We start from the raw sequence: 21482 nt of genomic DNA, 5'->3' as shown, positions 1-21482 counted from the left end.
GAGAGCTACGGGTGAGCTATGTGCAAAGGTTCAATCAGTAGGATCTGTATTTTTCCTCATATAACTGAAACTTCTACTAAACAGTAGCATTAAAAATGAGGGATTTTATTATTCATTTCACAAGGAATCTGGAGTAGGGAATCTGGGGCTGGGACCCAGGCACCTTCCTTCTTTAGGCCAAGCCATGCAGCTTTCTTCTTCCCAATTGTCAACTCATGGGTGCAAAATAGTGATCACGACAGAAAGTGATGCCCTCCTTCTAGCACCACACTCACGTTCCAGGCAGAAAGAGATGAACTATGGGCAAAAAGGGGGATACCAAATGGGTCTACCTCCTTTCAAGGAAATGAAGCTGTTTTAGCCACACACATCACCAAAGCAAACAAAATCAGGCACTATAGTGCAGAGGCTAAGCACAGCCCATGGAGCCAGATGGTCTGGGCTTAGAACCTTGCTTCTTTATGTCACTGTGTGACTTGGTCAAGTTACCAACTTACTCTGTGCCTCGATTTTCTCACCTGCAAACTATGATAATAGTACAGGGTTCTCAGGAGGATTCAATGAGTTAATACGAGTGAAGCACTTAGAATAGTCCCTAATACACAGCAAGCACTGTACAACTGTGTGTTTTTACTTGTCTTATTGAGGAAAAGAGGAACGGATATTCCTCTTTTCCTCAATATCTGCTAGTAGATAAGCAACTAGCAGTATCTGACACAGACATGTTGCCCACCGTATAATTGTACCTGGCCTGGTTACTGTGCCACATGTGAGCAAGCGCCCTGCTGTACATGAGAACTACTGGCTCCCCAGCAGACAGGGAAACCACAACCCAGGTGATACGGTTTGGCTGTGCTGCAACCCAAATCTCATCTTGAATTGTAGCTCCCACAATTCCCACGTGTCGTGGGAGGGACCCGGAGGGGAGGCAATCGAATCATGGGGCAGGTCTTTCCCATGCTGTTCTCATGAGAGTGAATAAGTCTCATGAGATCTGATGGTTTTGGCTTCCCCTTTTGCTTGGCTCTCATTTCTCTCTTGCCTGCCAGCATGTAAGACGTCCCTTTGCTCCTCCTTCATCCTCCGCCATGATTGTGAGGCCTCCTCAGCCATTGGAACTGTGAGTCCACTAAACCTCTTTCCTTTATAAATTGCCCAGTCTGGGGTTTGTCTTTATTAGCAGCGTGAGAACAGACTAATACACCTACCCTACCAGAAGCGGCCATTCCCATGACTGTCAGCCTCATCCCCACTTACTGGGGACTGAGAACAACCAAAACTTTCAGGCATCCGAGCCAGGGCACCACCGTTAGCCACTGTGCCAACGCTCATCCATTTGAGACATAGATCATTAGGACTCTTTCCATTGCAAGTGTCAGTAAGCCCATTCCAGCTGGCTTAAGCAAAGCAAGGAATGGTTTCCTCAAATAACTGAAGAGTCAATGGTATATGCATGACTGGGGTCGGGGCGTAAGTGATGGCACCCAGCTGCTCTATTGCTCAGCTGGGATCCCTTGGTGTCCGCTCCATCCTCAGGTCTCCAGCAGGTCGTGGATGTCTTTCATGCTTCATGGTCATTCACTAACTTCTGAACCTCCTCCCTATGTCTTGGTAATTCCTCCTGTTTGACTCCTACCTCGCCAAAGTAGAAACAAGAAATTTGCTTTTCCAGCCTCTTTGATAGCAAGAGCACAGGCAGGTAAACTAAGCTCTGCCAGCGACTTCAATCCAGAAGAGGGCAACCTGAAGACGTGGAGGGCTCCCAAAGGCCATCTTCTGCCAAGGTTAGTGGCAGAGGTGTCCAGTTTCCAGAGACAGCAGTGGTCAAGATTCTGGGCTCCAACACTGGTTTGAGTTACTAAATATGTACTCAGAGGAGGCAGCAGTGCGCACCTGCGCTGGTGCAGTCCCTCAGTGAGATTTGGACATCATTCCTGGCTTTGGAGTCACCGAGGCCTTCTTGGAGATCCTGTGAGCCATCTGGTGTCCTTTAATAAACTCCTTTTCCTCTTAAACTTGTGGGAGTGTTGAAGCCGCTTAGGTGGTGTTATGCTTTCGTAACAACCCCAAACGTTAGTGGCTTACAATGATAAAGGTTTGTTTTGCACTCCATTTCCGCGGACAGTGCAGATGGGCTGCAGTTCTGTAACATGGAGCCTTCCCTCTGAAACTCAGGCCAACCTGTCTCTGGGGCATTGCTGTTCTTCTTGCAGCAAAGGGGAAGGACAGAAGCAGCCACCACACTGGCTCTTACACTTTTGCTTGGAAGTGATACTCATCACTTCTGCTCACATTCAACTGGGCAAAGCAAAGCCACCTGGGCAAGTCTATCGGGGGGCCATGGTGTCAAAATCCTACATGGGGAAGAAAAGTGAATATTTTGAACAAGAGGATTCTGTTGTATGCAACCAAGAGCCCTAATATAATGCAATAGTAAGATGGCAGCAGAAGTGCCAGCCTCTACATCATCTCACGTTCAAGTCCAGGGTGAATTAGGAAACGTCTCTGCTCAAGAAGTCAAGCAAAAATCCAGGATTAGCTCTTACTGGAACTCATTGCCCTGGCTTGAGTCACCCTCAACACTGACACATTGTTTTCAAGACATATTCACTGAGCACTTACTATATGCTGGAAACTATTTAGACTCTGCGTAATACAGCAGAGAATGAAGCCAAATCCATGCCCTCATGGATCTTTCGTTCCAGTCGAGGATGGTGGGGACAATCAACAAAATAAATTAGTAAATATGTAGAAATTTAGTGCTGCAGGCCAGGCACAGTGACTCACGCCTGTAATCCCAGCACTTTGGGAGGCCGAGGTGGGCGGATCACGAGGTCAAGAGATCAAGACCATCTTGGCCAACATGGTGAAATCCCATCTCTATTACCATTTGACCCAGCCATCCCATTACTGGGTATATACCCAAAGGATTACAAATCATGCTGCTATAAAGACACATGCACATGTATGTTTATTGTGGCACTATTCACAATAGCAAAGACTTGGAACCAACCCAAATGTCCAACAACGATAGACTGGATTAAGAAAATGTGGCACATATACACCATGGAATACTATGCAGCCATAAAAAATGATGAGTTCATGTCCTTTGTAGGGACATGGATGAAACTGGAAACCATCATTCTCAGCAAACTATCGCAAGGACAAAAAACCAAACACTGCATGTTTTCACTCATAAGTGGGAATTGAACAATGAGAACACATGGACACAGGAAGGGGAACATCACACTCTGGGGACTGTTGTGGGGTGGGGGGAGGGGGGAGGGATAGCATTAGGAGATATACCCAATGCTAAATGACGAGTTAATGGGTGCATCACACCAACATGGCACACGTATACATATGTAACAAACCTGCACGTTGTGCACATGTACCCTAGAACTTAAAGTATAATAATAATAAAATTTAATATATATATATATATAAATTAGCTGGGCGTGGTGGCAGGTGCCTGTAGTCCCAGCTACTCGGGATGCTGAGGCAGGAGAATCGTTTGAACCCAGGAGGCGGAGGTTACAGTGAGCTGAGATCACGCCACTGCACTCCAGCCTGGGCGACAGAGCAAGATGCCGTATCAAAAAAAAAAAAAAAAAAAAGAGAAGAAAGAAATTTAGTGCTGCAGAGAGAAATAAGCAGGAAAGGGGGGCAGTGAGTCTCTAGCATGAATGGAAAAGAATAATAGCAATTTTCAGTAGACAGTCAGGAAAGGCCTCACTGAGAAGATATTTGGGTATGACCCGAGCAAGGTGAGAGAACAAGCAACAGCGTGATCTAAGGAAAAACTATTCGAGGCTGAGAGCAGCAGCAGCAGCAAAGGCCCCGAGGCAGGAGAGGCCTAGTGTAACTGAAGGGCAGCAAGCAGGCCGGTGTGGCTGGAGTGCAGTCAAAGCAAAGGCAAAGTTATAGGATTTTTTTTTTTTTTTTTTTGAGGACAGGGTCTTGCTCTGTGACCCAGGCTGGGGTGTAATGGCACAGTCACGGCTCACTGCAACCTCCGCCTCCCAGGCTCAAGCGATCCTCCCATCTTAGCCTCCCAAGTAGCTGGGATTACAGGTGCATGCCACCATACCTGGCTAATTTTTGTATTTTTAGTAGAGACGGGATTTCATCATGCTGGCCAGACTGGTCTCAAACTCCTGGCCTCAAGTGTCTGCCCACCTTGGCCTCCAAAGTGCTAGGATTACAAGCATGATCAACTGTGCTTGGCCAGTAAGAGGATTTATAACCAGAGAGGCACAAGCCTTGTAGGCCACTGTAAGGCTTCAGCTTTTCTAGTTGAGGTAGGGAGCCATTGAAGGGTTTTGCACAGAATGATGAGAGCTAATCTGAATCTTGAAAGGACCACTCTGGCTACTGTGTGGAGAATAGTCTGTAGGGGGGAAAGGGCAGAAGCTGAAAGGCCAAGATCTGAGGCCACTGGCTATGATCCAGGCAAAATGTGATAGTGGCTTTGATTAGAGTGTAGCTGGGGAGATGACAGAAAGCTAGCATAGGTAGATCTTGCAGGTGGTGCCAATAAGCTTTGCTAGTAAGATTACACTGGGGGTGTAAGAAAAAGAAGAATCAAGTATGATTCTTAGTTTTAGGCCTAAATAGCTGGAAAGATGAAGCTGCAATTATCTGAGATAAAGAAAACAGAGGCCGGGCACGGTGGCTCACGCCTGTAATCCCAACACTTTGAGAGACCGAGGTGGGTGAATCACTTGAGGCCAGGAGTTCAAGAACAGCCTGGCCAAAACAGCAAAAGCCCATCTCTACTAAAAATACAGAAAAAAATCAGCCAGATGTGGTGGCACACGCCTGTGATCCCAAGTACTCGGGAGGCTGAGGCACGAGAATTGTTTGAACCCAGGAGGTGGAGGTTGCAGTGAGCTGAGATGGCGCTGCAGCACTGCAGCCTGGGTGACAGAGCAAAACTGTCTCCAAAAAAGAAAAACAGATCAAGAGAGAAGCGGATTTAGGGGCAGAGATCAGAAGCGTGGACACAGACATGTGAGATGCCTAACAGACATCTAAATGGAGATGTTGAACATGTAGGTCTGGAGTTTGGGAGAAAAGTCTAGACTAGAGATACACACTGGAATCTTCTAGGTTCTCAATGGTATTGAAAGCCATTAGATTGAATGAGGTCGCTGGGGTGGTGAGAACGAATAGAGAAGTCCAAGCACCGAGACCTCTGAGGTACAGCTGTGTTTAAAGGTCAAAGAGATGAGGCTCCAGCAAAAGTGACCAAAAAGGAGTATGCAGTGAGAGGAAATAAACATCGCGAGAGGTCCGCATCCTAAAAGCCGAGGGGAGGGTACCTCAAAACGGAGTGATGGGTTGTTTTCAATGCTGCTAGTAGATCAAATCTGATGAAAAGGAAGAGCTATTCTGTGTAGCAATGTGGAAGTCACTGGATCAGAGGAATTTTGGTGGAGTGCTAGAACAAGTCCCAATGGGGGGACAGAACTGAAGAGAGCATCAGACCAATCTAAGAATTGTATTATAAAGGAGAGCAGAGAAATGGAAGTGGCACAGGTGCAAGTGGAATTAAGAGCTTTTTTCCCGTTTTTTTTGCTTTTGTTTTCGTTTTTGAGACAGGGTCTCACTCTGTCGCCCAGGCTGGAGTGCAGTGATGCGATCTCAGCTTGTTGCAGCCTCGACCTCCCCAGGCTCAAGGGATCCTCCCTGCCTCAGTCCTCCAGAGTAACTGGGACTACAGGTGTGCGCCATCATGCCTGGCTAATTTTTTTTGTATTTTTTATAGAGATGGGGTTTTGTCATGTTGGCCAGCCTGGTCTTGAACTCCTGAGCTCAAGCAATCCGCCCGCCTCAGCTTCCCAAAGTGCTGGGATTATAAGCGTGAGCCATCGCACCCGGCTTTTTTTTTTTTTTTTTTTTTTTTTGACAGGTTCTCACTCTGTCACCCAGGCTGGAGTGCAGTGGTGCAATCATGGCTCACAACAGCCTCGACCTCCTGAGCTCAAGGGATTCTGCCCGCCTCACTCCCCCAGAGTAGCTGGCACCACAGGATGTTTGGCAGCGCCCCGGCCTCTCCCTCCTGGGTGCCTATAGTACCCCTCTCCCAGTCATAACCAACAAAAGTGTCTCCAGATATTGCCAAAGAACTCCCAAGATTTTGTCCCCCAGGGGACATTTTGGGTCATCACAACTGGGTGGTGGGGGAGGATGTGTGCGACAGGCATCCAGTGAATAGAGGCCAGGGATGCTGCAAAACATCCTACAATACACAGGACAGCCTCCTACGACAGTTAGCCAGTCCCAACCCATCCTGATCCAGAGGAAGAGCACGAGAGCAGACGGTGGCTGGCAGGGGACTTGCAGAAGTTCTCTTCTAATTGCTTCCATTTTTTCACCGCAATAGGAAGCTAGGTCATCAGCTGTAACTGAGATTGGGGTTGGGGGTACAGGAGGTTTACGGAGATAAGACATGAAACTGTCCTTAGAAGTGGACATGTATTCTGGACTGCAGAAAGGGCTCACTTGAGCTAAGCAGTCATGAATTTAGTGTGAAACCAGTCAGCTTGGATGTGTTCTTCTTGGGCCATGTTCAGGGGCAGGGTAGGGAGACAGTCAGATGTAAGAGATTGTGGTTTTACCAACAAGCACAAGGAAGAAATGAAAGGGCAAACAAGCAAGTGATAAAAATGACCACAGAATTTGAGCTGGGTGGGGCCGGGCGCGGTGGCTTACGCCTGCAATCCCAACACTTCAGGAGGCCGAGGTGGGCGGATCACTTGAGGCCAGGAGTTTGAGATCAACCTGGCCAACATGGTGAAACCCCATTTCTACTAAAAATACAAAAAGTAGGCCAGGTATGGTGGGGGGGCGCCTGTAATCCCAGCTACTTGGGTGGCTGAGGCAGGAGAATTGCTTGAACGGGAGGCAGAGGTTGCAGTGAGCTGAGATCGTGCCACTGCACTCCGGCCTGGGCAACAGAGCGAGACTCCGTCTTAAAAAAAAAAAAAAAAAAAAAAAAAAAAAGATTGTGATGACACCTTGTGAGGGGCGGCGGGGAGAACAGAACACAGTTTCCCTCCTGGAATGGAGAAAAGGAACAAGAGTTTTTCACCAAAGGCAGATACCTGTGTTGCATGCAACAGAGGGACACCAGCTTCTTTTCTGCACAGAGGTTAAGTGTGGGAACTTGGCAAACATACCTTTATACCCAGGGGCAGACAGAAAAATCGGGATGTGGGGGGCTGGAGAGCAATGCATTTCCTAGAGACACCATCCAAAACACAACCAGTGGGTGTAACTTTAGGGCCAGTTCCTGGCAGTCTTGTTTTCGACCGCCAGGGGTTTGGAAACAGGTGGGATACACTTATTATCAGGCTTCCCAGGAGTCCTGAGGCTCACTGACTAGTGGGAAACGTGGAGCTCTCACGAATTTATCCTCCGGCCGGTGGCTGGCCACTCTGGTCATCTCGTGGCCCACAATCTAGGCATCAAGCGCTCGAGAGGCCTCTGAAAACGTCTCACCAAAAAAGCAGACTAGAAGGGGGCCCCATGATGAATATGACAGGGAGCTAACTGAGGACATCGGGAAACGGGTACTAGAAAAACCCACGCCACTAGCTGGCCTGCCTCTATTTCTGGGCGGGGGGCGGGGGTGTGTGTGTGGGGGGATTACATGGCAGATAACTGCCTCCGTTTTCCTACGTGGAAGATGGGCATAACATTGAGACCCAGAGGTGAAAGGGGACGTGTTTAGTCCAACCCTTGTATTTACAAAGGAGGAGACTGAGACCGGAGGTGAACTGACTAGCTCGAGTACCCAGCTCATGAATGGCCAAATCAAGACGAACATCCAGATCGTGACCCCCACCTTAGTGTTCCCTGCACCCACCTGGTTTCTTCCAGAGGCCTTCCCAGGAAGACAGGAGTTGGCTGAAGGGAGTTCCTGCCACAAAATCAGTATCACTTTATCAACCTACCGACCTCAGCAGAAGATCCAGAGAAAAGGACAGCTGCTGCCTGCAGACCAAGTTCACCTGGGCGCTTAAAGATGCCCCCCCCCCCGCCCCCCAAATGATTACAGGTGGGTTTTCAAGCTTGAGAATGGTGAGCAATCCTAGGGTGGTGACGAAGATCCACCTGGAAGCCCTGAAAAAGGCAAATGACACTGACGATGAAAAACAAGAATCACCCTTTGTGATGGAGGGTCCCAGCCCGTTACCCAGACTACAGTCCTGCAAGCAAGTCAGGGACCCCGCACCGGGTTGAATACTCTGCTGTTACCGTGTGAAATTCCCAAAAACTTAACAAGGGGCCTGGCATCTTCATTTTGCACTGGGCCCCTCAATCACGTGGCCAGGGCCGCTGCCACCCTGGAAGCCATAGACGGGTGGCCCCGTCTACACGTCTTCGTCCCCCCACCCCTGCAGCCCTAGACCAAGGAGACCTAACGGAAGCCCTGGCATTTGCACCCCCTAGGCCTGTCCTCGGGAGGGGAAGAAGGCTGCGGGAAGGGGCAGGGGAGCGGGTACAGGTCCACACCCTCGGGCAAAGGGCCCGCTAACCAGCGGCCTTTTCCAACCCTGGTTCCAAGGGTTGCCCCTGTCCTCCTTGCTCCGGAGGCGAGGCCTTCCACGCCGCCGCAAGCGGCGACGTCCTGACTTCCGACCGGCAAGTGGGCTGGGTGGCCGAGGCTCAGTTTGCCGGTTGGGAAAATGGGAAGGCGCGGGGCCCTCGCGGGCGGAGGAAGCTGCCGGGGGCGCAAAGCCCGAGCAGGGTGCACTTCCGGCCGCCGGGCCGCCCCGCCGGCGCCTCGATTGAGGGAAAGTTTGGGGACAGATGATAGCGGGGAGGTGCTCTCGGCCGGGGTTCCGGCCTCGCCCTGGTCCCAGGGGCCGCGACTGTGGCGGGCAGGGAAGACAAGCCGCCCAAACGCCGGAGCCGGAGACTCGGAGCCGCCGCAAACTCCTCGCCTCGGGGGCGGGGTCACGGTGGAGAGGCGGGGCTCCGGCGGAGGGACCGGAACTGCTGTGAGTCTATGAATAAAGTCCCAACAACATTCTTCCTCGTGGAGGTTCCATAGTGTAGTGGTTATCACGTCTGCTTTACACGCAGAAGGTCCTGGGTTCGAGCCCCAGTGGAACCATAGCCGTAAGGCGGCTGTTTTTGCTTTTTTAGGGTTCCGTTGTTTGGGTTAAAAAAAAAGGGTTTGGATTAAACAAACAAAAAAAACAAAAAGCGACAACGAAGTGTTTTTCTTTGTCCTTTTTTTCTTTTTAATTTTTTTGGCATGTTTTTCTCGCAGAAGTGAAATGACAGATACCCTCTCCTATCCCACAAGGTCGCTGCCGCCATAGTCCGACATGAGAAGTAGTGGAGGGCAGGGGCCGGGCGAAGTCCTAGACCCGATCCGGCGCCCCCGATCCGGCCGGGCCCTACCCCACCTCTCCTCCCAGTACGCCTCGGAAAATCGGGCGCTCGGGGAATGCACCTGGCTGCCCTTTGCCTGCAAGCCAGCAAGGGCCGGCCACCCAACCTCCAACTAAAATGTGGCAGGCAATACAGCAGCGCTTTGACTGCAGGTGAATTATTAAAGGTCGATCATGATTATGACTCTGATTAAAAGTTCTATTTTTCATTAAACTCTGATGTGCAGAGCACGAAAAAAAAAAAACAAAAAACAAAACCCACAGTCCCTTTTAATGCAGCAGTAGAATTTGTGGAATAGAGTTCATACACAGTATAAAATAAATGTCAGGCTTGTAGACATTCAATAAATACTGGTTGAATGAGCAAACGTTTCTCTAGTTTCTTTCCGTTCCTCTTTACTATTTCATTACAGTTTCGTTTGGGGAGTTTATTATTTGTTTAAATATTGGCTTTTTTATCTTTGACAAGAGGAATGAGGGTGTGGGCCATGGTGAGATGGTGGTAGCAAAAAATATAAAATGGGAAGGGGCACTCAGTATTTTTCTCTGCATTTTCAACCTAGTTATGCATCCTTAACAGTGTAGAAATTTGCGTCTTTTTGTAACTTAAGAGTGTAACTCTTTCCCTGTTATTACAATCACTTCATCAACTTTATTCTTTTTTTTTTTGGAGGCGGAGTCTCGCTCTGTCGCCCAGGCTGGAGTGCAGTGGCGTGATCTCAGCTCACTGCAAACTCCGCCTCCCGGGTTCACGCCATTCTCCTGCCTCAGCCTCCCGAGTAGCTGGGACTACAGGCGCCCGCCACCTCGCCCGGCTAATTTTTTGTATTTTTAGTTGAGACGGGGTTTCACCGTGTTAGCCAGGATGGTCTCGATCTCTTGACCTCGTGATCCGCCCGCCTCGGCCTCCCAAAGTGCTGGGATTACAGGCGTGAGCCACCGTGCCCGGCCTTTTTTAAAACCACCTTAACCATTTTTTTTTTTTTTTTTTTTTTTTTTGAGACAGAGTCTGGCTCTGTCACCCAGGCTGGAGTGCAGTGGTACAATCTCGGCTCACTGAAACCTCGGCCTCCTGGGTTCAAGCGATTCTCCTGCCTCAGCCTCCCGAGTAGCTGAGATTATAGGTGCACGCCACCACGCCCGGCTAATTTTTGTATTTTTGGTAGAGACGAGGTTTCACCATGTTGCCCAGGCTGGTCTCGAACTCCTGACCTCAAGTGATCTGCCTGCCTTGGCCTCCCAAAGTGCTGGGATTACAGCTGTGAGCCACCACCTCCAGCCCACCATAATCATTTTTAAGTGTACAGTTCAGTAGTGTTAAGTATATTCACATTGTTGTGAAACAGATCTCGGGAACTTTTTCATCTTGCAAAACTCAACTCTATACCTATTAAACAACTCCCCTTTTCCTCCCATCAACTTTATTCTGAATGGTGATGTAAAAATAATAGCTAATTATGTCTAGCACTGTGCTAAGTATTTTGTACATATGATCTCTTGTAAGCCTCAAAATAACTCTCGAAAGTAGGCATTATTATCATCATCTTACAGATGAGAAAGTTTAGGCGCAGAGATATTAATAACTTGCCCTGAGGTCACAATGTAACAAGTGCTAGTGCTGCGATTTGGCATCCAGTCTGGGTTGGCAGTCTGTGCTCTTAAACCTACCAGGCTGCACTCGTCTCTTGATTTACTTAACCAGCCCCCTAACCTTGGCCATTTAGATTGTTTCCAATTTGTTGTTGTTAAAAGTAACACAGCAATGCACAGCTTTGTGTAACTGTCCTCCCACCACCACCAAATTTAGCATTTTCCTGAGTGAATAGGTGTGCACATGATGCCTAGTTGCTTTCAAAGAGGGGGAATCCATGACATTTTCATACAATTCGAGAATGTTAGTGCTTATGTGGCAGGAAATTGTTCAAGGTCACCCCCTAGAAGATGATGGCGAAGAAAGGACGAAGACCTGAGACTTCTGGTTGTAGTTCTCTCCCTCCATTGCTTCCCTTACATTAAGATAGAATGAACAGTATGGGCCGGGCGCAGTGGCTGACGCCTGTAATCCCAGCACTTTGGGAGGCCGAGGTGGGTGGATCACCTGAGGTCAGGAGTCCAAGACCAGCCTGGCTGACATGACGAAACCCCATCTCTACTAAAAATACAAAAATTAGCTGGGCGTGGTGGCGTGAGCCTATAATCCCAGCTACTCGGAAGGCTGAGGCAGGAGACTAGATTGAACCCGGGAGGCAGAGGTTGCAGTGAGCCGAGATGGCGCCATTGCACTCCAGCCTGGGTGACAAGAGGGAAACTCCATCTCAAAAAAAAAAAAAAAAAGAACGAAAAGTATCTTCCTCGCGAACCGAATCTCAGTTGATGCTAGTATCTTCCATGAGACTTCCTTGTTGAGGCAGGTAACTCTGTGGGTTAACTTGATGGGGCTCAGCCAAAGACCTAAGAACTAAATGGATTAAGATGCTTAATGAGGCCAGGGCTCAACTTAATCCCCTGCTCCTGGGCCAGCTCTCCAGTTCAGTAAGGTAGAGCTTCGGCCGAGGACCAGGGGAAGATGTCACGCAAGATAGAAGGCTTTTTGTTATTACTTCTCTTTGGCTATGAAGGTATGTGCTATTCAACCATTGACATTCATTGCATACTTAATACATAATTTAATTAATATCGTTGATAAATAGGAATATAGCCTGAATAATAGAAATATTATTAATTAGCAACACATGTTAATTAACTAACATGTGTTATTAATGAACAACAGTTGTCTTTGTGCGGATGGCTTTCCAGTTCTGTGAGGAGCCTTCTAAAGTTCAAAGGATGCTTAAAATCCAACAGAAAAAAGGATGGGTCTCAGAAATCTATAAAATAGCCATAAGTTGCAACAATTAATGAGAAAGTATGGCATATTCTGGAAAACTTTTAGGAGTCAAAGTGGGAGTGATTGTAGAATTTAATATTCCAAACCGGAATGCCATTGACGGTGGAGGAGGATGCTATTAATAATTCTGTTGGGACGACAGGTGTAACCCAGGACCATCCAGGGCAAATCGGGGTGTAAGGTCACCCTAGTTTAAATATGGATTAATGTAACATACCCAGTACCACTGGAATCTAATAAAAAACATAATCCAACTGAGAGTCAGGAAACCCCGGAGACTCAGTACACTCACTCATTTTAAAATTTCTAAATATGACCCTAGCAGAAGTGATATGCTTCAATTAGGAAAAAATAAGAGCAAATCTCTAAAATGTCATCCAGTTCCAATTCCCTCTCAATCTTTGAAATAATATTCTTTCATGCCTCTCTCAATTCTCAAGTACCCATCTGCTCAGAATTTCTCCTCAGGTTCATCCAGATGTTAGAAATTGGTTGCCTGTCTTCTTTGTGGACATCGTGTATTTGTGTGTGTTATAGAAAATAAATTAAAAAGCAGGGAGAAGGAGGTCTCTCTGCTCTGCAAATGACCTGGTAGACAGACACAGCGAAACTCACACAAGTAGAATCAGAATTCTTGGTTTCACGGCTCACTGTAGCCTCAACCTCCCAGGCTCAAGCCATCCTCCTGCCTCAGCCTCCCTAGTAGCTGGGACTACAGGCACGCACCACCACATCCGGCTAATTTATTGTATTTCTTGTAGAGAAGGGTTTTCACCATGTGTCCCAGGCTGATGACTTTTGTTACTTAGTCACATTTCTCAGTATTTGGGAAGACTGGTGACAGTATAATTCCAAGGTCATTCTGCAAACCCCAAGGTATATTTCTAAGTAGGGATCATGTAAACCAGTTGTCTGTTAGGATTTTTTTTCCCTTGCAATTAATAGTCTGCAACTTGTCCCAGTAACTCTGACTACCTTAAGATGCTTTGGGGTTTTGTTGTTTTTCCTTTTACTCCTTGCCCCCTCCTCTTTCCTCAGCAAGAAAATCTAAGCAGACTCTTTCAAGGCTTAGATCTAAATACTCCTGGTTGTCAGACACCCCTAGGGCTCACTCTCAGATTTCTCTTCTTTGTGATTGGCATGGAGATTCATTCATTCATTCCTTGGTCCCTTCTTTTAAGAGCTCATCCCTGACTATCTCCTAGGGGGCAAACATTGTGTATGACGGCGGGGCGCGGTGGCTCATGACTGTAATCCCAGCACTTTGGGAGGCTGAGGCGGGTGTATCACCTGAGGTCAGGAGTTTGAGACCAGCCTGCCCAACCTGGTGAAACCCCGTCTCTACAAAAGTACAAAAAGTATCTGGGCATGATGGCAGGTGCCTGTAATCCCAGCTACTCGGGGGAGGCTGAAGCGGGAGAATCATCTGATTGCTGGAGAGGGAGGTTGCAGTGAGCTGAGATCATGCCATTGCACTCCAGCCTGGGTGACTGAGCGAGACTCAGTCTCAAAAAAAAAAAAAAAAAAAAAAAAGGACTTGACATGCAGGGCATCCTTGTTGCTTCCACAGTGCTGAGTCTAACAACCCTGTTCTGTGACTTCCCCACCCCCGCGATGCGAAGAAGTCCTAGAAATGTTTACCAAAGCATTTTAAAATTAGACCTGCCCAGTTAGTGGATATCAGCAATAAAAGGCCGTCAGGAGGCATGAAGGATAGCACTCTTTCGTGTTCTAAAGTTTACCAATCTTTGTGCATGGCTGGGGAGCTCCAGAAATGTCCACGAAGAGCAGAGAACATCGTCTCTCCAGGTGCCCTGCAACGTGGGCCAGTGGGAAGGTTTGGGGAGCTTAAATTATCTTACCTGCTTAACGCAGGCCTTTAACAGCACTTGGAAGGAAAGCAGCCAGCCAAAAATAGCCAGTGTGGCTTGGCAACCTACTGTGTGCCCTACCCTGGGCCAGAGGGATGCTCCAGGGGACAGAGGACACAATCACTGAACTTAATCAGCATATTATCCAGATGGAGATGCATAAGGCCCATAGACATGGGAAAGATGCATCCCATTGTACAGCTGGGAACCTGAAGACAAAGGCTCTTTGTCCAATTTACCCTCCGCTGCTTCTGTCCTTCAGTGGCAGTGTCTCCTCATTACAGTGAAATAAGGTAAAGAAATTGCCTTCACTTAGGCGTTGGATGAAGGTTCATTTCGGAGAGCACACAGCATCACAGTAAGGCATTTCCTATGTCTTTTTTTTTTTTTTTTTTTTGAGAATTTCACTCTTGTTGCCCAGGCTGGAGTGCAATGGCGTGATCTCGGCTCACCACAACCTCCATCTCCCGGGTTCAAGCGATTCTCCTGCCTCAGGCTCCCAAGTGGCTGGGATGACAGACGTGTGCCACCACGCCTGGATCATTTTTGTAATTTTAGTAGAGATGGGGTTTCTCCATGTTGGCCAGGCTGGTCTCGAACTCCTGACCTCAGGTGATCTGCCTGCCTCGGCCTCCCAAAATGCTGGGATTACAGGCATGAGCCACCGTGCCCAGCTTCCTATGTCTTATAATTGAGTCGGGCTTCTATTTCTCTTACACCGCACATATTGGATTCAATACCAATAAGGATTTTTAGAACATCCATCGTATTAAAATATCTTACTTCATTACTTGGTCATGTTTATTATATAAAAACAAAAAAAGTCCTTCAGGCTCAACTTATAGGTGACTGTGTTACCATCAGAGATTGCAGGGGTTTTTTTAAAGCAGCTTTATTGAGATGTAATTTATATACTCTTAAATTCACCCACTGAAAGTCTATTGTTCGATCGTTTTAAGTATATTTACAGATTTGTGGAGCACATAATCTAATTTTAGAACATTTTCATCACCCAAACATTAAGCCCTCGCTCCCCATTCTCCCTGTCTCCCCCCTCCCCCAGCCCCTGGGCAACCACGGATCGACTTTCTGTCTCTAAAGATTTGCCAGTTCTGGACAGTTCATTTCAATGGAGTCACACAGCATGTGGTCTTTTGTCTTTCGCTTAGCATATGTGGTTGAGGTTCATCTGTGTTTGAAGCATGTGCAGATAACAGATTTACCCATGAATATGCCTGTCGCCTAAAATAGTAACACTTTCACACCAGAAGCAATTTCCTTCTTTCTCTTTCACGAGAGGGACATTATTGCAGCCTGCGGCGTGCGTTCCTCCTGTTTCTCAAGCAGATTGGAAGCTGGTTACAGACCATTTTTAATCATTCATAATTTTATGCTTTTCTCCTCGGCTTCATCTGTTTCCATGGGAAGGAACGCTCTATGGTTGGTGATACCCAATCCAAGAGACTAAACTAGGTTTTCCTGTGTGTATCTAAAGCGCGCCTTTCCTCATGGGTTGCAAGGTACATTTCAAGAAATAGACACGCCTTGAAATTTCCTGCTGTGACAACAAGGGTTTCCTCACAGCAGAGTGGCCCTTTTGGACCAAGGGGCAGAATGAGCCCATATTGCATAAATCTAAGCCCACATTGCATAAATCTAAGATTGGTGACTGGCGGATGTCTCATGTAACGTGTGGCGGAATCACAGACGCCATCTAAACAGGGAGAAAAATATGCAACCACATAATCGAAATATTTCACTATTTTTCCTTTAGAGGCTGATATATTTCTCTTGTTCCCCTTCCAACAATGCTATTTTCTGGTATGATACTATTAGGTTGGTGCAAGAGTAATTGCGGTTTTTGCCATCACAATATGTTGTCGCCAAAAATGCTTTTGTTCTCCAGTTTGTTGGTGATTAAATCATTGTGTGGGACTGCAGCAGCCATGTTGGTTCTCCTTTGGTGACAGCTTTTTCTGTAAAACGCCTGTCGTTCCTTCTCTCTCTGCTCATTTCCATAAGGATATGGTACCTCAGAACCCCAGGCTGTCTACAGACAAATGCTTTCTGCGGGAGGGGAGTCTGGGAAGAAAACAAATGCAAGAAATTGGTCCAAAATTGGATTGCACCCAGGAATTGGCTCTGAAAGCAGGCCTCTCTTCCTTGGACTCTAGGTTTGCTCAGTGACAGCTCAACAGACCAGACTCTCTTCAGTGACATACATGGCCCTTGAGCCAAGTGGATTTGGTTATGAAAGCCACACTGTCAGTGACCACCAACACACCTTGCCTTTGGTCTCCCAAAAAGAGGATCTGGCACTGTTTTTTTCTTTTTTTTTTTTTTTGAGACAGAGTCTCGCTGTGTTGCTCAGGGTGGAGTGCAGTGGCGTGATCTTGGCTCACTGCAACCTTCCGCCCGCCTGGGTTCAATCGATTCTCCTCCCTCAGCCTCCCTAGTAGCTGGGATGACAGGCACGCACCACCATGCCCAGCTAATTTTTGTGTTTTTTGTAGAGACAGGGTTTCACCACCTTGGCCAGGCTGGTCTGGAACTCCTGACCTCAAGTGGTTTGCCCGCCTCGGTCTCCCAAAGTGCTGGGATTACAGGCGTGAGCCACTGGCCTGGCACAATTGATGTTGACCTAACTGACAGGGCCCTTCAGAAACTGCCTCACAGCCAGTCCCAGCTTCTCTTGAGGGTGGGGATGGGACAGAGCATCTCCTGGACTAGCAGCCCCCAGCCAACTAGACCCTAATTGCTGATTTCCTTTGCATCTCTTGATGAACAGCTACAGGCCTGAGGTTAGGAGTTCATGTAGTCGTTAACTCCGCAGAGCACAGGGCACCATCCAGCCTGTCTGGGCTCCCCCCTTGAGTTCCAGAAGCATCTGTCTGGCTGCCAGCTCGATTTCAACACTGGGGTGTCCCCTAGGCGCCTCAAATTCATTATGTCCCAAACAGATCATCCTCCTCCCCATCCTCCCCAAATCCCTTGTCTTCGCTGAAACCTTCTTCCCCTTCCGCCCGCCCCACAAATGGCAGCTCTATCCTCCCAGTTGCCCCAGCCTCAGACTTCCGTTTCTTTCACACCCCCACCCCTGCCACGCGTAATCTGCCCGCAGATCCTGTGGGCACTACTTCCCCAGTGTAGTCAGAATCCAGCCACTTAACACTTCCACTGCCACCACCCTGGGCCAAGCCAGCATCTTCTCTCCCTCGGATGACTGCACTCACCTCGGAACTGGACCCTGTTGCCACACTTGCCGTGGCCAGCCCGGTCCACAACATTGTACCAGAGGGAGCCTTTGAAACTGTGGTCAGTAATGTCCTTGTCTATCCTCAAGTTCCACAAAGCCTCACATGGCCCACGAGGCCCTGCAGGAACTGGCTCCCGGACACCCCCAACCTCGTCATCTCCTAAGACTCTCTCTCCTCTAGCTCCAGCCTCAGGAGCTCCTTGCTCTTCCTGGAACACGCCAAGCACACGCTCACCTCGAGGGCTTGGCACATGCTGTTCCCTCTGCCCAGAATGCTTTGCCCACAGGTGTCTCGCCTCCTTCGAATCTTTGCTCCAACATCACCTTCTCAGTGAGGGCTTCCCTAAGCCCAAAAGGACCAGTCCCTGTTCCCTACTTCCTTGTGTTTTCTCCACAGCAGTCACCGTAATTTTCCATACTATCTATTCTCTTTCTTCATTAGTTCATTAATGTATTCTCCCCACCCACTCCCACCCAACACACACACTAGCCTATGAGCTTTATGATGGCAAGTGCTTTTCCTGTTTTGTTTGCTACTCTATCCCCAGCACCTAAAGCTGGGACTGGAATGTAGTAGATGCTCAATGAATATTAGTTGAATGAATGAATGCTTTGAGGTGAGTCATTATCAGTCATTTTTTGTATGGGTTTCTATAATCTGTGGGCAAGAAAAAGGTGGACTGAAAAGGCCAGAGCAAATGGTGAGCTGAGGGACAGGAAAAACCCTCTTTTTTTTTTTTTTTTTTGAGACAGGGTCTCACTCTGTCACCCAGACTGAGGTGCAGTGATGCAATCATACCTCACTGCAGCCTCCAACTCTCATGATCCTCCCACCTCAGTCTTCCGAGTAGCTCAGATCACAGGTATGTGCCACCACACCTGGCTAATTTTTATTTATTTATTTGTTTGTTTATTTATTTTTAGCAGAGACAGGGTCTCGCCATGCTGCCCAGGCTGGTCTCAAACTTCTGAGCTCAAGGGATCCTCCCACCTCAGCCTCCCAAAGTGTTAGAATTACAGCCACGAGCCACTGTGTCCGGCCAGGAAACGTCCTCTTTATAGGGAATGGGCTGAGCAGGCGGAGAAGTAGGGGTGGGGGGACGCATTTGAGGCAAAGAAATTCTATGGACGGAGGCAAGAGACAGTCTGGCACATTTGTGGCTTGGCGAGCAGTACAGAGTGAGAAACATAAATCCCGAGAGGTGGGCAGGAGGTAGATCTATCTCCATGACCCCTTGAAGGACACTTTATTATTATATGCATCGTAGGGGTGTGGAAATGGAGAGATCATAATACATCTCAGAGGTGGGACTCAGCCCCTGGCAACAGTGACCCGCCAAAGCGTTTTGCGCAGGAGAGTGTCGGCATCAGGTTTGCACCTCACTGCCTCAGCAGCGTGGAGGATGAAAGAGACAAGTCTCTCTTTAGCAGGTAGAGTACCTGGGAGAGAGGGTGGGGCCTCAAAGCAGGCAGTGGGATGGAGAGGAGAGAAAGCCCCTGGTGGCCATAGGATGGTAGGGATTTAGGAAAAAGAGGAGGCTTGGAGGAGCCTTCTGGATGGGGTGGTAGATGGATGGCGAAGCCACTCAGGAGATAAGAAATAGAGAAAAGAGCCCAGGTGCAGGGGCTCATGCCTGTAATCTCAGCACTTTGGGAGGGCGAGGTGGGAGGATCCCTTGAGCCCAGGAATTTGAGACCAGCCTGGGCAACATAGCAAGACCCCGTCTCTACAAAAAAATTAACACAATTAGCTGAGCGTGGCAGCGCAGGCCTGTAGTCCCAGCTACTCAGGAGGCTGAGGTGGGAAGACTGCTTGAGCCCAGGAGGTCGAGGCTGCAGTGAGGTGAGATAGCACCACTGCACTCCAGTGTGGGTGACAGAGCAAGACCCTGTCTCAAAATAATAATAATAATAATAATAATAATAATAACAACAATAATAATAAAGAACTAGAGAAAGGAGAACAGTCTGAGGAAGCAGATGAGTTTGTTGTTGTTGTTGTTTTTGAGATGGAGTCTTACTCTGTTGCCCAGGCTGGGAGTACAGTGGCGTGATCTTGGCTCACTGCAACCTCCGCCTCCCCAGCTCAAGTGATTATCCTGCCTCAGCCTCCCGAGTAGCTGGGACTACAGGTGTGCACCACCATGGCCGGCTAATTTTTGTATTTTTAGTAGAGCCGGGGTTTCACCATGTTGGCCAGGCTGGTCTTGAACTCCTGACCTCAGGTGATCTGCCTGCCTCGGCCTCCCAAAGTGCTGGGATTACAGGCGTGAGCCACCGCGCCCGGCCACTTTTGTACGTTTTTTAATGGATCCATGTGGTGTATCTGCTTCAGGATTGGACTTCTCACTCAGCATCATGAGATGCATCCATCCTGTGGCATGTAGTTCTAGACTGTCTATTTGCATTGCAGTATAGTGTTCCATTGTGTAAACATACCCCGATGTAGATGCTCTGCTTTTGATGGACATATGAGCATTTCCAGTTTGGGGGTATTACAAATACTGCCGCTATGGATCATCTAGCACGTTTTTGGTTTTGGAGTATATATGTATGCATATCTGGTGGGTAGCTACTTAGGAGTGGAATTGCTGGGTCATAGGGCGCATATATGTTCAGCCTTTGTATAAACTGCCAAATAGTTTTCCAAAGAGGTTAGACCACCTTGCACCCCCACCAGCAACATATGACACAGTTCAGGTTTCTCCACAGCCTTGTCAACACTAGGTTGGTCCACTTTGAGCTAGCAGGAGACATCTACGGGAAGATATCCTGTAGGCCATTCAGTGCTTACTGGATATCTGAACCTTGGATTTAGCAATATTTACGGGGTGGGTGGAGGAAGCAGAGCTCTCAAAGGAGACTGAGAAGGTGTATCTAGAGTGGTGGAAGCTAAAGGAAGATGGGACTGACAGCACCCAACATTGCGGTGTGAAGATGGAAGGTCAGTGTTGGGAAGAGTCCATTGGATTTGAAAATAAGAAGTTGGCTGGGTGCAGCGGCTCACGACTGTAATCCCAGCACTTCAGGAGGCCAAGGCCAGAGGATTGCTTGAGCCCAGGAGCTCAAGACCAGCCTGGGCAACATAGTGAGACCTCCATCTCTATAAAAATATGTTTAAAAATATTGGGTGTGGTGGCACGGGCTTGTAGTCCCAGCTACCATGGGAGGCTGAGGTGAGAGGATGGCTTGAGCCCTGGAGTTCAAGGCTGCAGTGAGCTATGACTGCCACTGCACTCCAGCCTGGGTGACAAGAGTAAGACCCTGTCTCAAAAAAAAAAAAAAAAGCCAGGCACAGTGGCTTACGCCTGTAATCCCAGCACTTTGGGAGGCCAAGGCAGGTGGATCACCTGAGGTCGAGAGTTCCAGACCAGCCTGACCAACATGGTGAAACCCCGTCTCTACTAAAAATACAAAATTAGCCAGGCATGGTGGCGCATGCCGGTAATCCCAGTTACTCAGGAAGCTGAGGCAGGAGAATCGCTTGAACCCAGGAGGCGGAAGTTGTGGTGAGCCGAGATCGCGCCATTGCACTCCAGCCTGGGCAACGAGTGAAACTCTGTCTCAAAAAAAAAAAAAAAAAAAAAAGTCATTGTTCTTGGAACCAACCCAAACGTCCATCAGTGATAGACTGGATTAAGAAAATGTGGCACATATACACCATGGAATACTATGCAGCTATTAAAAAGGATGAGGTCGGGTGCAGTGGCTCACGCCTGTAATCCCAGCACTTTGGGAGGCCGAGGTGGGCGGATCACGAGGTCAGGAGATGGAGACCATCCTGGCTAACACAGTGAAACCCTGTCTCTACTAAAAATACAAAAAATTAGCCGGGTGTGGTAGCGGGCGCCTGTAGTCCCAGCTACTTAAGAGGCTGAGGCAGGAGAAAGGCGTGAACCCGGGAGGCGGAGCTTGCAGTGAGCCGAGATCGCGCCACTGCACTCCAGCCTGGGCGACAGAGCGAGACTCCATCTCAAAAAAAAAAAAAAGGATGAGTTCATGTAGGGACATGGATGAAGCTGGAAACCATCATTCTGAGCAAACTACCGCAAGGACAG

The 21482-nt window shown here is 48.3% G+C and overlaps 1 protein-coding gene and 1 non-coding gene across 7 annotated transcripts in view; one reads left to right on the top strand and one right to left on the bottom strand.

Moving 5' to 3' along the window:
* The window catches only part of PPEF1 (protein phosphatase with EF-hand domain 1), a 153575-nt gene extending 144789 nt beyond the window's left edge, over positions 1–8786 (bottom strand). For 2 of the 6 annotated variants that reach the window (XM_055106112.2, XM_055106111.2), the window contains exons 1-2: positions 8524–8693; positions 7874–8130 (exon numbers count right to left, since the gene is read on the bottom strand). The gene's annotated coding sequence lies outside the window, so the exon portion shown is untranslated. Of the gene's footprint in view, positions 1–1636; positions 2355–7873; positions 8152–8523 lie in introns of those variants that run through there. The other 4 variants (XM_055106114.2, XM_055106113.2, XM_055106115.2 and 1 more) reach the window with 3 other exon arrangements.
* Positions 8787–9054: 268 nt separating this feature from the next.
* TRNAV-UAC (transfer RNA valine (anticodon UAC)) lies at positions 9055–9127 on the top strand. The gene has a single exon. It is a non-coding gene; the product is annotated as a tRNA-Val (tRNA).
* Positions 9128–21482: the final 12355 nt, after the last annotated feature.

The sequence above is a fragment of the Pan paniscus genome, chromosome X (genome assembly GCF_029289425.2).
Source record: "Pan paniscus chromosome X, NHGRI_mPanPan1-v2.0_pri, whole genome shotgun sequence".
Lineage (NCBI taxonomy): Eukaryota > Metazoa > Chordata > Mammalia > Primates > Hominidae > Pan > Pan paniscus.
This window is presented reverse-complemented; position numbering and strand designations above follow the sequence as displayed.